Genomic DNA, 13,790 nt, shown 5'->3' with positions numbered 1-13,790 from the left:
CATATACATTATCCAAAAGAAAAGCTGTTTTTGACTGGTGAAACTATTTGGAGAAAATTTTGAAAAAAATGTCTCCCAGATTACAGGAAATGGCACTTCCCGAGCTTGAAACAAGACCCCTGCCACCCGAATAATCTTCTGAAACACATTATGAAGTATGTTTCATTTTGGTTCTTTATTTTTTGCCTTTTTTTTTTTTAGTCCTACTTTTTTTTCTTTTTTTTTTTGTCGCCGTACCGGCTCCGACGCCCCTGACACAGTATCGTCTCATTCGACATTGCGCTGTAATGTATCCGTATACAATGAATGTGTTCCACATATGTTTACTATTATTATTGTCATCAAAATAGAGGGGGTAATACCAAAACCACTGCATAAATTATTCATACTGATAAATGTATGACCCACTCATAGCCTAAAATATGAGATTGGTTCAGGGGCTTTCAGGGCCACATTTTTTTAACGAATTAAGTGCCAAAAATTTTCCTTTTGTAATGTGGGAAATCAGTGCCATCTCCCAACTGACGTACACTACCTAGATATGTCAAAGCTTAGTCTAGGGAAATATTATGACTGACAATGTAAAACCTATATATTTATATGTCTGGAGATATGATAACACAACTTTAGCTCAACGAACTTACTCAGCCATCCCACCCACATAGGTTCTATCTGGGTGAACTTAGGTATAAAGTGGACTGAAGCTTAACCGCTCAAATGCTTATAAAGAAGAGACGGTACATCATGTTACAATTGCACTGAAAACGAAATATAAATATGTAATTAAATTGAAGCCAGGTTACAACCGGCTTCAATTATATACGATTTACTTTGCTATCTTCATGCATGCTGCTGCTATTTGCACTTGCATTACTTTATGCGTATTTGTACCAACCTCAACATTCGTAATTGTTACACAAGCAAACTTGGGTAAATCTTCCATAACGGTGGGTGATACTCGATTGGACATTGACCCGGATGAATACATTGGAATCTTTGAAATTATACCTTCTCATGTTTTCTTTGTTCAGACTAGTGTTGTATACGTGCGACTCCCTATCGCAGTGTGCGGTACTGTGGCACTAGTAAATGTGGGTAGGGGAGGGGGTGGGTAGACGATACATTATCTGAGGTTACTGCTGTCGGATAACCGGGCATACTTGCAGAGATTAATAACTCAAGTTTGGGTTTGGTACTCTGTACGAATTTGCTAGCTACTGTATGTAAATGTATGTATTTTAGATCCTCCTGCAAGCAGGAACTCGCGAAGAAGCCTCGTTGGCTTATCAAAGCCGCAAGCTGACCGAAGTCAGTCCCTTACATTCATATTTAGCGTCCATGATTATGAATTGTCAATTGTCAACAACTCTGTAACTGGACGACATACATTATTCTTGGAGTGACTCGAACGGGGCACCGGTGTTAACCACTGAGCTAACATCCCACAATATTGGATACAATTAATTGTCTCATTTGTGAATAGCGCCCTTATTGAAAGTAACTTTACGTATACCGTAGCAAAAGCAGAGTACACAGTGTACTTCTATCCTTGAAGAACCTATTGCAGTGACTTAACTTGGGGGCATTTTTTTCTCTCGATTATCACATAAAATTCCAATTGGATCTTGAAGAGGATGAACTACTCATGGGCCTCAGTTCAGGAGGGTCACGGAAGGTGATTCAAGGCATTTTAGAAAATCCTGGGTGAAACAGAGATATTCCGCAGCTAGGGCTGGCAGAAGGGTTGGGGAGTATTATGCTGAACTGTAACATCTTTTAGTTTGAAATATAAACTGTCTTGGTGGCAAAAAGTCTAAGGTGGTTCAGATAGCTCAAACCATCAGTTATACTATGGCCTATGCTTGGTAGGACATGTCAGTTGAAAACTTCAATAAATGCAATAACGACCTTGGAAAGTTGCAAATTTAGTGTGTAAGTCAATGGAGTTATTAATTGTGGTACGACATCTTTAGTGAACATTACATAAACCGGATGAAACTCAACTTGCCAGTAAAGGTATCTATGTTAGTAAACATGATACAGCCACACATTAATCAATACAGAGAATGCTGAGTACATATATAATACAGAAATCAACGTTAATTTTGACAACGACGCTAAATTTAATCATTGGCTCAAAACAGCTAATGATTGTACAATAACATCATTTCCAATGATAACCATAAGTAAGTCAACAACATGGAGTGAGGCGGCATCCGTAAGTATGAGAAGCATGGTATAACCATGGAGGTAAAAACAGGCCTCCATGGTATAACTAAAAACGGCGGTGCGGGACTATAGGGAGAATCGTGTCAGTCAACGGTACATTAAAATACCCCACTGTAGTACGACACATCTGGAAAGGTTTTCATCTTTCAGTCAAAATGTGCCGGTTATCATCGATCTTTTCATATCAACAATAGGGCTGCCTTGTTTCCAATTAAAATTATCATTACGGGGCGAGAGAGTGAGTTGTTTCTCCCAGAATTTGGTACAACCTTACTGCGGTAAACGGAAAGAAGACGTATATGTAATATCGATGGCGCTCTTTTGAAACGCGCATTTTACTTTCACTCTATAGAAATTTTCATTCAAAAGTGTTCCACCTGCTGTACAATTACTGTGGCTATTCTTTCTTTTATCATAACTATGCTGTTTATCCATCAAATTAGTTTCCTCCTTTCTTTAAATGATAGATAAATCTCTCGCGTCAACCACTGAGTACTTTTAAGTCGTCATAAACACTGTTAAACGTTGTATATTTTCATTCAAAGAAGAAGACTACTTAACAATTTTAGTCCCTAATCGCCGAATCAATTACTCAGTACAAGGATAACAATCCGTTCATCAATCGGGGATATTTCTTTTCAAATTAAGATTCCAACCCTTCAATAGAAGAATCCATACTCCCTCCTCTAAAACTACGTCAGAAGAGTAATTTCACTTTCTGTTGATGAAACAGTTAAGCGGAATTTAGGCTCGTAAATTCCAGTCTCCAATGACATAGGCCTTGTACTATTTACAGTTTTCAGAAATCTTTCTGTTCCCTATTGATTCAATTGTACGCAATTGCATCGGCTAGTACGCAAAGCATGCTACAAACTGTTAACTAACTTTACTCGATTTTGTAACGCAAATGCCTAAAAGGAGACGTTTTATTATGTAATACAAGTTAAGTAAACCTTCGATATGTATATATTATTTTAAAGACATCCAAAATTTGAGACCTTAGCAATTCGTCTTTGGGTTTTATTGCAGCGCCCAACGTGTTTTGCACAGTCAATGTTAATGGAGGTGGGGCTTCCATATTCTTGTTCTAAATAATTTAACATTAAGTTTTATGTTTAGCTTAAATCGTCATGGAATTGTGTATTTTGATTAATTTAATAGCATTCTATAATTCCATGAGCAGATTTTGTATCAAATTAGATTCGGTCGTAATTGAGTTTTACTCTTTTTATAGACCCGCAAAACAAAACCCCTAAGCAAATAGTGGAATAGGCCACCTCTGTTTTTTTTTGCTACCGTAAAAACCTTGCACAAGACTTATTTCTTCGATGAAAACAGGAACGTTTCGAGGGTGAAGGAGATAGCTATGTTCCGGTCTTCTCGTTTAACTTCACTGGTACTCTTTTCTTTCTTTGGAAAAGAGCAAAAATGTATGGCATAGAACGGGATACACTGGGGCATTTTAAGCCGAATGACCTTAAGTTGACCTCAATCGATAATGCGACTGGCGTTAAATCACTGACATCAGCGGGTAACCGAGATCCTCTCCGCCACTTGACAACCTTTCATCACTATATTAAAGGACAAAAATCACACAAATGGGAGAATATAAATTCAAAACCAGGTTATTCATCTAATTGTCAAAGATTACCATTTTATACAAGACGAGAAATATTGAGTAAATTTACGTCTGTCATCAAACATATCAATATGGTAAAAGGTTACTTTTGTTAATGAACGCAATAATTATTAGTAAGTATCCACAAAGGAAACTGGGAATATTAACACAGACATAACTGTACAACCGCCATTAATTGTCGAAACCCCTCTTTTATTGTGTGGATGATGGTAATCAATGCATTCCAAGGCGATAACGCGAAAGAAAAAGTAATATCACCCGTGTCTGATCGAGTCGCATTTTTGTTAATCTGAATACATAAACCTATCATCGAATTTGTGTATACACAGAAGACGTGTTGTATTAATTCGGGAAAACAATCGATGTATGTTGACACACGAACTTCAGAATGGTTGAATAAAATATACCATAGGGATTCTCAATAGGCGATCTGCACTACATATACAGCCCATATGCCCCCCTGTATGAAGTATAGTAATCCGACTATAGCGAAGAAAAGAAAAACCTGGCCACATTTTTGTAGATGTCGGCCGACTCGGCCTTTAGACATTAAATTGAGGACCCTACCGCCATACTCTGCCGCACATTGCCTAATCTAGAAAAAGTGAAATTTTGTCGCCATGTGTCTATCACCTCTTTATCCCCACCTCTCTCTCTCTCTCTCTCTCTCTAACTATGGAAGTGTTTTACCTCCATGCTCTAACCGATGTGTCTCTCTGCCCATTGTAGAAAATTAAATGGGAACCCCTGATGTCAACTAATTTGAGCAATGTATATGATCTTTAATTTGATATAAAATTGTAAAATTGATCCTATCAAATAGATGTTAACGACTGAGTCACTTTAACTTCAAGTACTGTTTTCATAGGAGTTTATTCGTTATAATTTTTACAACACAGAACAAAATATGTAGAATATATCGTAAATAGGTTCTTTGTTCTTCAATTTATTCTCGAGACAATAATCTTTAAAGTATATATGTTTAATGTCTGCAATGCTCCAGCCTTAAAAATGATCTTCATGATGACGTCATGGTCAACATTTTTTGTCCAATTTTTAATGTCATTTCCAGATTGTTTGCTAAATCTGATAACTTCGCTGATGCAACAGCGCACGAAAGTACGTACATTATGTTTATGTTATGTTTGAGACCACAAAACTGTGTCGTTTGCGAAGAGTGTAAAAACTTCCAGCCTCCACCGGGATTCGAACCCAGGCCTTCTGCTTTTATGCGGACACCCTATCGACTAGGCTATGGACGCTGATTGCATGTCAAAAGGTTCGGAACCGGTAAGGAAGTTCGTAATTCCACTGTCGGCAATTGCCACCTGTATCGAACAATACTAGTTCTGTTTTGGTGACATATTTGCCTTACTCTAGAGATCAAACATGATGCTTACCAACTCGAAATCATTTGTGATTCCTAAAGCCGGAACCCGAAAGAGATAATTGCCCCATAAGGTGGAAACATCATAAAAAATTATCCCTAAGGAGAAAAAAAATATATATATATGGCGATAGATTCTTCTTTTGGTAACGTTTATGTCTACGAACATCGCTGCAGTATATATACTCCAGAATATTCCTCAAAAAGGCTGCTGTGGTTATTTCAATGGTAGACAGTTGATCAGAGATATAAGTTGTGCATGGTTTAAACTTTTCACCCTATAACGTTTTTTAAGTACAAAATGTCAGTTAAGGGGAAGTGTTATAGTTCCCCCTTAAAAATCTATTATTTCCCCCAAAGTACTACAACATATTTTCAAATAGAATCACTCTTCCCTTGAGGATTTAGAAGCGTTTTATCTGTAATGAAGAAACAGCGCTTCCCATTAAAATAACACTGTATTATCATCCCAGTGTGTAGGTGCCAATGTGTTTGAAATTGTAAAAACATGTAAACAGGGTCAACAATGAAAGGTCAACTGTTGGATTGTTTACATGTTTTTGTATAGGTCAGTATTTATTTGCTTGTCCAACATTCTGTGGGTGCTTCTCTTGCAGAGATGAACACACGTAATAAACAAATAAAACAAATCGTTTCATAACATGTAATTTATCAACAATAAACCTATACCCTAGGTCAGAAAACATGTTAAAACACTGCATAAGCTCACACGTTCACACCCCTTCTGTGTTCCCGTGAATATATCCTGGGTTACCACATGTACTGAACTATCTGTTTGGTTATATCACTTTAAGTGGAACTGAGCATTCCATTATAACAAAACCCTAACCAATACTAATCTTGTTGGTCTTAATCGTCTATTTTTCAGTACTGGTATGCAGCCTACTGACAACTATATACTGTATTGACCCCAAATGAGTTTTGACCTTCACCAAAAACAATAGGTTTCTTTAATTGATATGGGTGATCGACCTACCAAGTACAAACTCCCTGAATGTTAACATTATTGATATATCCTTAAATAACCAACATTCCATACATACACATGCACACCAGCCATCACCTCAGTATACATTTGGGGGGTTTTTTGGGGGAGGGGGCAGCGGGGTGGGGATTGGGGTGGTACGAATTATGACACTTTTAGTTACCTGACAATTATCCATACCCGTGAAAAGAGGATAACAAGAGGACGAGACAATAAATGTAGCTTTATACTTTTTAAGAAAAGAAAAAGTTGAGAGCGGATCAGTCGTTCGCTAGTTGGTTTTCGTGCCCAGGTTCTTTCCTGGGTGACTGTTCTTTAAAAATAATTCAAGCGACGACTCAGACGATGATTTTTCGTCTAGGGCACACTTGAAGCTCACGGAATCATCGTCGTCGGCTTAGTTTTGCCTCACTGCCTTCTCATGGCCCATACACTTTCAGTTGCGACTTTGAATATATATATATATATATATATATATATATATATATATATATATATATATATATATATATATATATATATATATATATCATTCGAGATCCGGCCTTAGGATTCACAAATGATTTCGAGAGTTTATAACAATCTCATGGCGGCAATTCATATTATATCTTAGAACATCAACACATCTATTGCACTTTCCATATAACGGTTTTGAGATGGATGAATTAGGTTATCTATCCCATTGTCCAAGTGTACAAATTACATTTCCGGATTATCAAATTGTACATTTTATACAAATAGGAGAAATCATCATGTTATTTTTTCTATGAAATATAGGATGTTTAATTTACAGGTTACCACCAAGGAGGATGCAATGCATTATAGGAAAGAAAAACTTGGTCTATAGACTAATAATATGATCGGATGTTTGCGTCTGAAAGATAACACTTTTATTTAATTAATAAGTGTTATATGTTGTCAGCCTTTGGCGTCAAAATTACAGTATAGATATCCTTCCACAATGGTTCGTGTTTCCGCAGTAAGAGGAAAAAACAGAACGACAACAGTTTATGGAGATACAAGACCCGTTGAATTCATGTAGCCATCACTGTAATCATAGATACAGAGTCAAACCAGGATTATGCTATACTTAACTTAGATTAAAAATAGCTTAACAAGGACAACCGTGTCCTTCTTTTGACCTCTGTTTGAGGTGATGTTGGGGGCAGGGATTTCCTGGGAAATCCGATTTACTCTTCCAGTTCGGTGATATTTAGTGATAGAAACTGAATAGTATAGAAAGCACGACAAACATATAGAATTGTAAGGCATGCAGCATTCTCGCGTTTCCACTTGAATTGAACAGAATTTTGAACTACCGAACTCATCTTATTTATGAATTGAAATTATTTTAAAATGGTGGCTAGTGACCAGAATATGACTTTAAAAAGTTTCCAAGATATTCTAGGTCTCGCTGTGAATCAATTTGACTTCAGATGATTTTTACTTCTGTGGCAAACACTCCCCGCCCCCCCTCCCAATAAATAATAATAAAAAAATTAGCAAAAATAAAAATCACACGCACTTACAGCACAAACAAGAAAATAGTAACTGCTTGGAGAGAAATCATTATTTTTTAGAATATTATCTATATTTTGATATACATGACTGACACAAAATCCAATGAACATCCGCCAGTTCTTAGCACAGATGCATTCAACTAATCTTGTGATGATCTACATTTATGTAAAGTTTACCAATTTTTTATTTAATCAAATCGGTTACACTGAGTAAATCTCAAATTTCAAAATTTCATATCGCCTTTGAAATTCATCTAAATACATTGTCGAACATTTCAACCGACATTTGTACTTAATGTTCGTACAACTGACGGCATCTCAGTACTGTTTGTCCTGCTCTATGCAAGTTCATGTATATATAACTACAGCGCAGGACGAAACCTGTCGGATTCTCTGCAATGTTGGTCCTGCTTCATACAATCCATATACATGCTACAGAGCAGGACGAGTCCTGTGGGAATCTCAGTACTGTTTGTCCTGCTCTATGCAAGTTCATACAGACTGCAGAGCAGGACGAGTCCCGTCGGATTCTCTGCAATGTTGGTCCTGCTCCATGCAAGTTCATATATACAGACTACACAGAGCAGGACAAGTCCTGTCGGAATCTCTGCAAAGTGGGTCCTGCTCCATGCAAGTTCAACAGACTACACAGAGCAGGACGAGCTCTGTTAGAATCTCAGCACTGTGGATCCTGTTCTATGCAAGTTCATGTATACAGACTACAGAGCAGGACGAGTCCTGTCGGAATCTCAGCACTGTGGGTCCTGCTCTATGCAAGTTCATATACAGACTATACCAGCAGGACGAGTCCAGCGCGACTCCGTTTCTAAGTGTTTAGAGTCTGGTTTCAGTCTGAACTATGAAGAACAGCCTTTGCATGGACGAACAGCAAATGCACGTACAAACAAGAAGGGACTTTATGTAGAGAAGTAAAAACAAAATAGAATAGATAACGAAACAGTGATAGAGAAATAGCGAGATGGAGATAGAAGAAGAAACAGACATAGAAATAGGAACAGAAACTGACAAAGGTGATAATGAGGGAGGAAACAAATTTCTTTCTAGGGAAGGATGAAAACGTAAAATACCGCTTGAATGGTTCTTTATATCGATAGAACATAATGCCAGACATCAGCAATAAGCTAGATATTATTCATGGCTAACTTAACGTACTTTCAAATCCAGACACTTGCACGTATATAGGTAACGAGGGACGAGACAGGTACAGACACCAACTACAGACGGTAACGAATCCTGGTAGTGGAAACTGAAATAATAGAAGGGGTCCCTCCCACAATATCATTTAATTGCTAGCCACTTAAAACTTATAAGCATGAAATATCAACATATAACATACATGTATTTCATTAATGTCAGGGTGTGATAGAACAATAACGTATACGTGAAGTAAATCAAAAGTGACATATTGAGTTGAACTGAGATCATAATTCAATTTGTAAGATTGGTACATGTTCCCTCTTTTCTTTTTTTAGAATAATAGAATATTGAACATTATTCCGGGCCTGAATCATAGTAGACACAAAAAACTAATTATAGTTTCTTTGAATTTGACCCAGAAATTTAGGATCATCGACCGAGAGAAGTAACAAGAGTCATCGAGGTAGTAGAAACTTCAAAGGGCAGCCTGGGACACGTGACTTTGATTTGAAGGTGGAAAAAACCACAAAATCACATAAAAACACACCCTGACAAAATGGAACCTATACCGGTATATGCATCTTCTGTTTTTAATTAAAACGGCACATTTCAATCACTATAGTTTGGTTTAATTTTACAACCCAATAGTACTTTCTAGCCACGTTTTTTGTTGTAATTTCTTAATAAAGGGGCTTGTTCTAAACAACAAATTAAAGGACACTTTTTAATTACAAAATTAGACAATAATTATTGTCATTATAAAAATGGGGAACTTCTGGTTTATGAAGGGTTTGAAGGTTTTCCTGCCGTGCCCCTGCCCCCCCCCCCCCTTCACAACATCAAAACTATTACATTTTCGTTTGTATATCACGTTACTGATGCAATACTGAATTCTAAACAACTTGCGTGCTATCAGGTAATATACGGCCGCATGCCGTATAATTTTGAATTGAAACAGCAGGTGTATTAGAACGAATGGCAGGCACGTGGGGTAATGATGAACGGTCAAGTTCGGGATTTCTTCTTGGGTAATTCTGTCCCATGGCCCTGAACTTGGATTGCCTGCAGGGTTTAAAGGGAACTATAAACTGATCGAAAAGAAGCCTCGCTTGAAGGTTTCCAAAATTGCGAAGACAGCTATAACTCACCATATAAGCCAGTAAGCATCAAGATTATCATATTCTCATGGAACGCCAACAATGCAAATTGATATTCCGAAGCTGTAAGAAAGAAAGGAAAACTAGAAAAAAAAACTAGTTCACTGCGTTGAATATTTCATCGCAAACACCTTTCATGAACAATTGATTTTGGACTGCAGTTTAACGAAATTTTAATAATTTACACCCCATCCCTTCATGAATTCTGTACTGCACGACCGTTGCTATGGCAACTTGGATTTCAACACAAGTGCTATATTGGGTTCATCCCTTTAAGTTTCGAAGTTACTACACAAGGGAGACAGTTCCGACTATAACAGTTTCGATGTCCGGTATTGCCCCGGCAAGGAAGATCGGATAAATCCGGGATGTTAATTAAGGCAGATTCCTTTATCTATTTCAATGCTATTCGATATTAAAATCTATCTCAAGAACAATGAAGGTCGCGTTATATACGCTTGACTTGTCAAAGTTTTCAATTCATAATGTGAAGGAAAAATAAGTTGGGCTTTGATCAATACTAGAAAGATGAAACATTAAAAACAATAAATTAAAAAATAAGTTGTTAATCGAATGGAATAGCTAATTACTTGCTAATTTAACATCAATTTGGTAAAGAAAAACTAGTGTGTTAATTTGATCAATTTGGAATCTCACGTTTGGAAATATTTCCGAGAAATCACATATAGAAAGTGGTTTACCTGCATGTTGCCATCAGTCATAACAACCTTATAACAATCATCTCGTAAGGTATAAATCTTTTTTATTTTCTTCTATTTTGCATGAAGTCTTTCTATCCGCAGCAGAATTAGCCAGTTTATAGTAACCAATAAATAGTGATTGTAAATAACCACTTCCTCCCTATCCATCTATGGAAACTAGACAAGGTTATACTCATTATATGTAAGTTATGTGTGGGTGTGAATGAATGGATGTTATACGGTCAATGGAACCATGCGTTAGTACTGGCGTTGAAAGGGGAACAAATTTTTTTCCAACAAATTAATTCTGTTCGAATATTACTTGAAAAAAAAAGAAATTAAACTGCAAACGCAACCGTTAAGGTACAGGGAAACTAGAACCATGTAAACGATCTATTGACCTTCTTTTACTTAAAAGTATAAAAAAAAAAATACAAGGTATTCTGACCGAACAACCTGACCCCTTCCTTCAATATACTGTCATCTTTTTATCCAGCCCTATATGCATATCCATGAAAAATCATGAATATCCATGAACATGAATCATACAATTGACGTCGTTCACCGTACATATAACGGTGAATATCTACGCTGATTAATCCCCACCCGCCATAGATTAACCCCGTCCCCTCCCCTTTCTTTGTCCATTCTTAATTCTACATACCTACTGGCTGCACGTATAGGTCCGTCAGTTCGTGCAAGGTTATTTTCGTATCAATTCCAGTCATTTCATCTTTCCCATTACTTGGCCTAAATTGAAGCAAACAAGTCTAAATCATCATAACCTACATTTCATCTCAAGTAACAGTTGTTCAATAAAAAAAAAATAAGAGATTTTTTAACGTTACTATTTGATTTGATTTCTGACAGCTCACAGATGGGGATATTAAACCCACCATGAGGTGTAAATATGATTGCCAACAGGCGGTTTATTTCGTTGAAGAGAGGGCGTTCTATTGTCTTGCTTTATGACCAACCTACCTGTGTTCATCGTTCAATTCTATACAACTCTATGTGCGGCGGCGGCGGTAGAACACGACAGCACAACAAGGGAACAACTTTTCACTGATTGGATTACGAGATATTACAGAAAACGTGATAAGGAAACCCAACGGATTTAGAGATTTTACTCAATTCCATCCGGAAACACGGTCAGGTTCACATCAAAAGCTCCAGCATTTTACTTTGGAGGTTGAATAGATGATGGAGAAGTCACTAACTCCTACTAACAGGTAAATATTTTAAGTTATATAAGGGAGACTTGATTTAACCCTGGTAGTGTATACAGAGGGGATTATTTCGCCGTTGCTGCAAACAGGAACTTGGAACTATAACTGTCCGAACAGATGTCATAAGTCGTCGTTACCTCTGGGAGTTCTTCGTTTAACCTTGTCCAATGGTTTACACCACACGGGTAATCAAGGGGATGGATTTTACACAGCACCATCACTAGTTGACAATACCAAACCAACGTACGGTATTAAAATCAGGTAAGATTTACCCTTTTTTCATTTATTTTTTCCACCCCTTACATTTGCACTTTATAATAAGTCTTTCTTTAATGAACAATTTGTGAAATATAAACTTTGGTGGAGTTTAAAAGATCAAAGAGTCGTAAGTTACATCATAATTTTGTTTATGGTTGTACTGCTTGATTGTGCACCAATGTCTTATCTCTGTGCAAGGAATAATAGTTTCTTTAACTTGACTATCGGAGTATCGGAAAGGTTTTTATTGTTGTTGTTGTTGTTTTCAAAGTTCCTGCCATAAAAAATTAAAAAATAATCTTTTTGACAACTGTTTTGGTCATGCAAATGACGTTATTGATCATGGGTTGGCACGATAGTAACTTTATATTAACTTGTAAATGTAAATGAACTTATGATCACAGTTGGTTTTTTTTTTGAGGATTTCATGCATAGTAGTCTATGTATGCTAACTGTGTCAAGATGGACATACAAAATGTACAGCAGGGGCGATGGAAGGTTCAATCTGGTGGGACAGGGGGCACAAACTTAAAGAAAACTATGGCATGTGACTTTGATTTGAGGGAACAAAACACAAAGTTACCTCAACGCTTTCCAACAAAAATCGAACCTTTCTGCGAATGTGAACATTTCAGTTACAAGTTTCTTAGTATTTAATTAATTTCGCAATAAAAAGGGCATCTTTGAATAAAATGGGGGACAATTTTTAATTTAAGGGTACTGCATATTTATGAAAAGGGGCAATTTTGAGCTTTGTCACAAAACCGGGGAGAAGGAGGGTATGCCACACCCCCGCCCCCCCCCTCCTATCCTCGGCTCCATCGTCTCTCACAGCTACTGTCAGTAGCACAGTAAAATACCACACAGACTAATGTTACTATAAAAATCTATTTATATATGCCAAGTTTCTTATATATAATATAGGCCTATATATGTTGTAAGATCAACAGGTCGTTAAGAATTACCCAATTTAGCAACAGTTGATTGACAAGGGTCATAATGGCTTTCACGGTGTCGAAATACAGCCAATAAACCGATTTAGGAAACTTAAAGCGCTCAGAACTCGGGACAAATAGGCCTATAGAGGTTGAAGAAGACATTTTGTAGCCAAATTAACATTTAAAAAAAAAATTAAAACTGAAGTGTCTAAGTCGCGCGCTACGTCTTTGCGCGTGCCTTGACCGGTGATTGGGGACTCTGTCACTGGTTGGAATTCTTCCGGAATTACATATTTTAAAGTATCTTAAAAGATGTCAGACTATTATTTCATACGTTTTAATAGATATATATATATAAAACAGATAACAACGTCTGCAATTACTAGCGGTTAAACGGAGGTCGAAAAGTATATAAAACCACCAAAAAAATCTATCCAAAAAAAAAAACCTTTCTTTCTTTGTTTATATTTTTCTAGACAATTTCATGAACAGCATCATGTATTAAACCAGCTGGTTATTCCGGTGTTGCTATTGCTATAGCCTACACAAGTGTATTTTTTTGGTATCC

General features: G+C 36.9%; 1 protein-coding gene and 1 long non-coding RNA gene across 3 annotated transcripts in view; one reads left to right on the top strand and one right to left on the bottom strand.

Moving 5' to 3' along the window:
* Positions 1-9,098: 9,098 nt before the first annotated feature.
* Positions 9,099-13,790, bottom strand: part of LOC139963472 (uncharacterized) — a 42,375-nt gene continuing 37,683 nt past the window's right edge. The window contains exons 3-4 of the long non-coding RNA XR_011791589.1: positions 11,462-11,547; positions 9,099-10,159 (exon numbers count right to left, since the gene is read on the bottom strand). This is a non-coding gene — a long non-coding RNA (uncharacterized lncRNA). The remainder of the gene's footprint in view (positions 10,160-11,461; positions 11,548-13,790) is intronic.
* Positions 11,620-13,790, top strand: part of LOC139963469 (uncharacterized) — a 34,904-nt gene continuing 32,733 nt past the window's right edge. Inside the window, exon 1 of one of the 2 annotated variants that reach the window (XM_071964263.1) lies at positions 11,620-12,029. The gene's annotated coding sequence lies outside the window, so the exon portion shown is untranslated. Of the gene's footprint in view, positions 12,288-13,790 lie in introns of both variants that reach the window. The other variant, XM_071964262.1, reaches the window with a different exon arrangement.

The sequence above is a fragment of the Apostichopus japonicus genome, chromosome 22 (assembly GCF_037975245.1).
Source record: "Apostichopus japonicus isolate 1M-3 chromosome 22, ASM3797524v1, whole genome shotgun sequence".
In the NCBI taxonomy this organism is placed as follows: domain Eukaryota; kingdom Metazoa; phylum Echinodermata; class Holothuroidea; order Aspidochirotida; family Stichopodidae; genus Apostichopus; species Apostichopus japonicus.
Note: the sequence above shows the minus strand (reverse complement) of the source record. Positions and strands in the feature narration are given on the sequence as shown.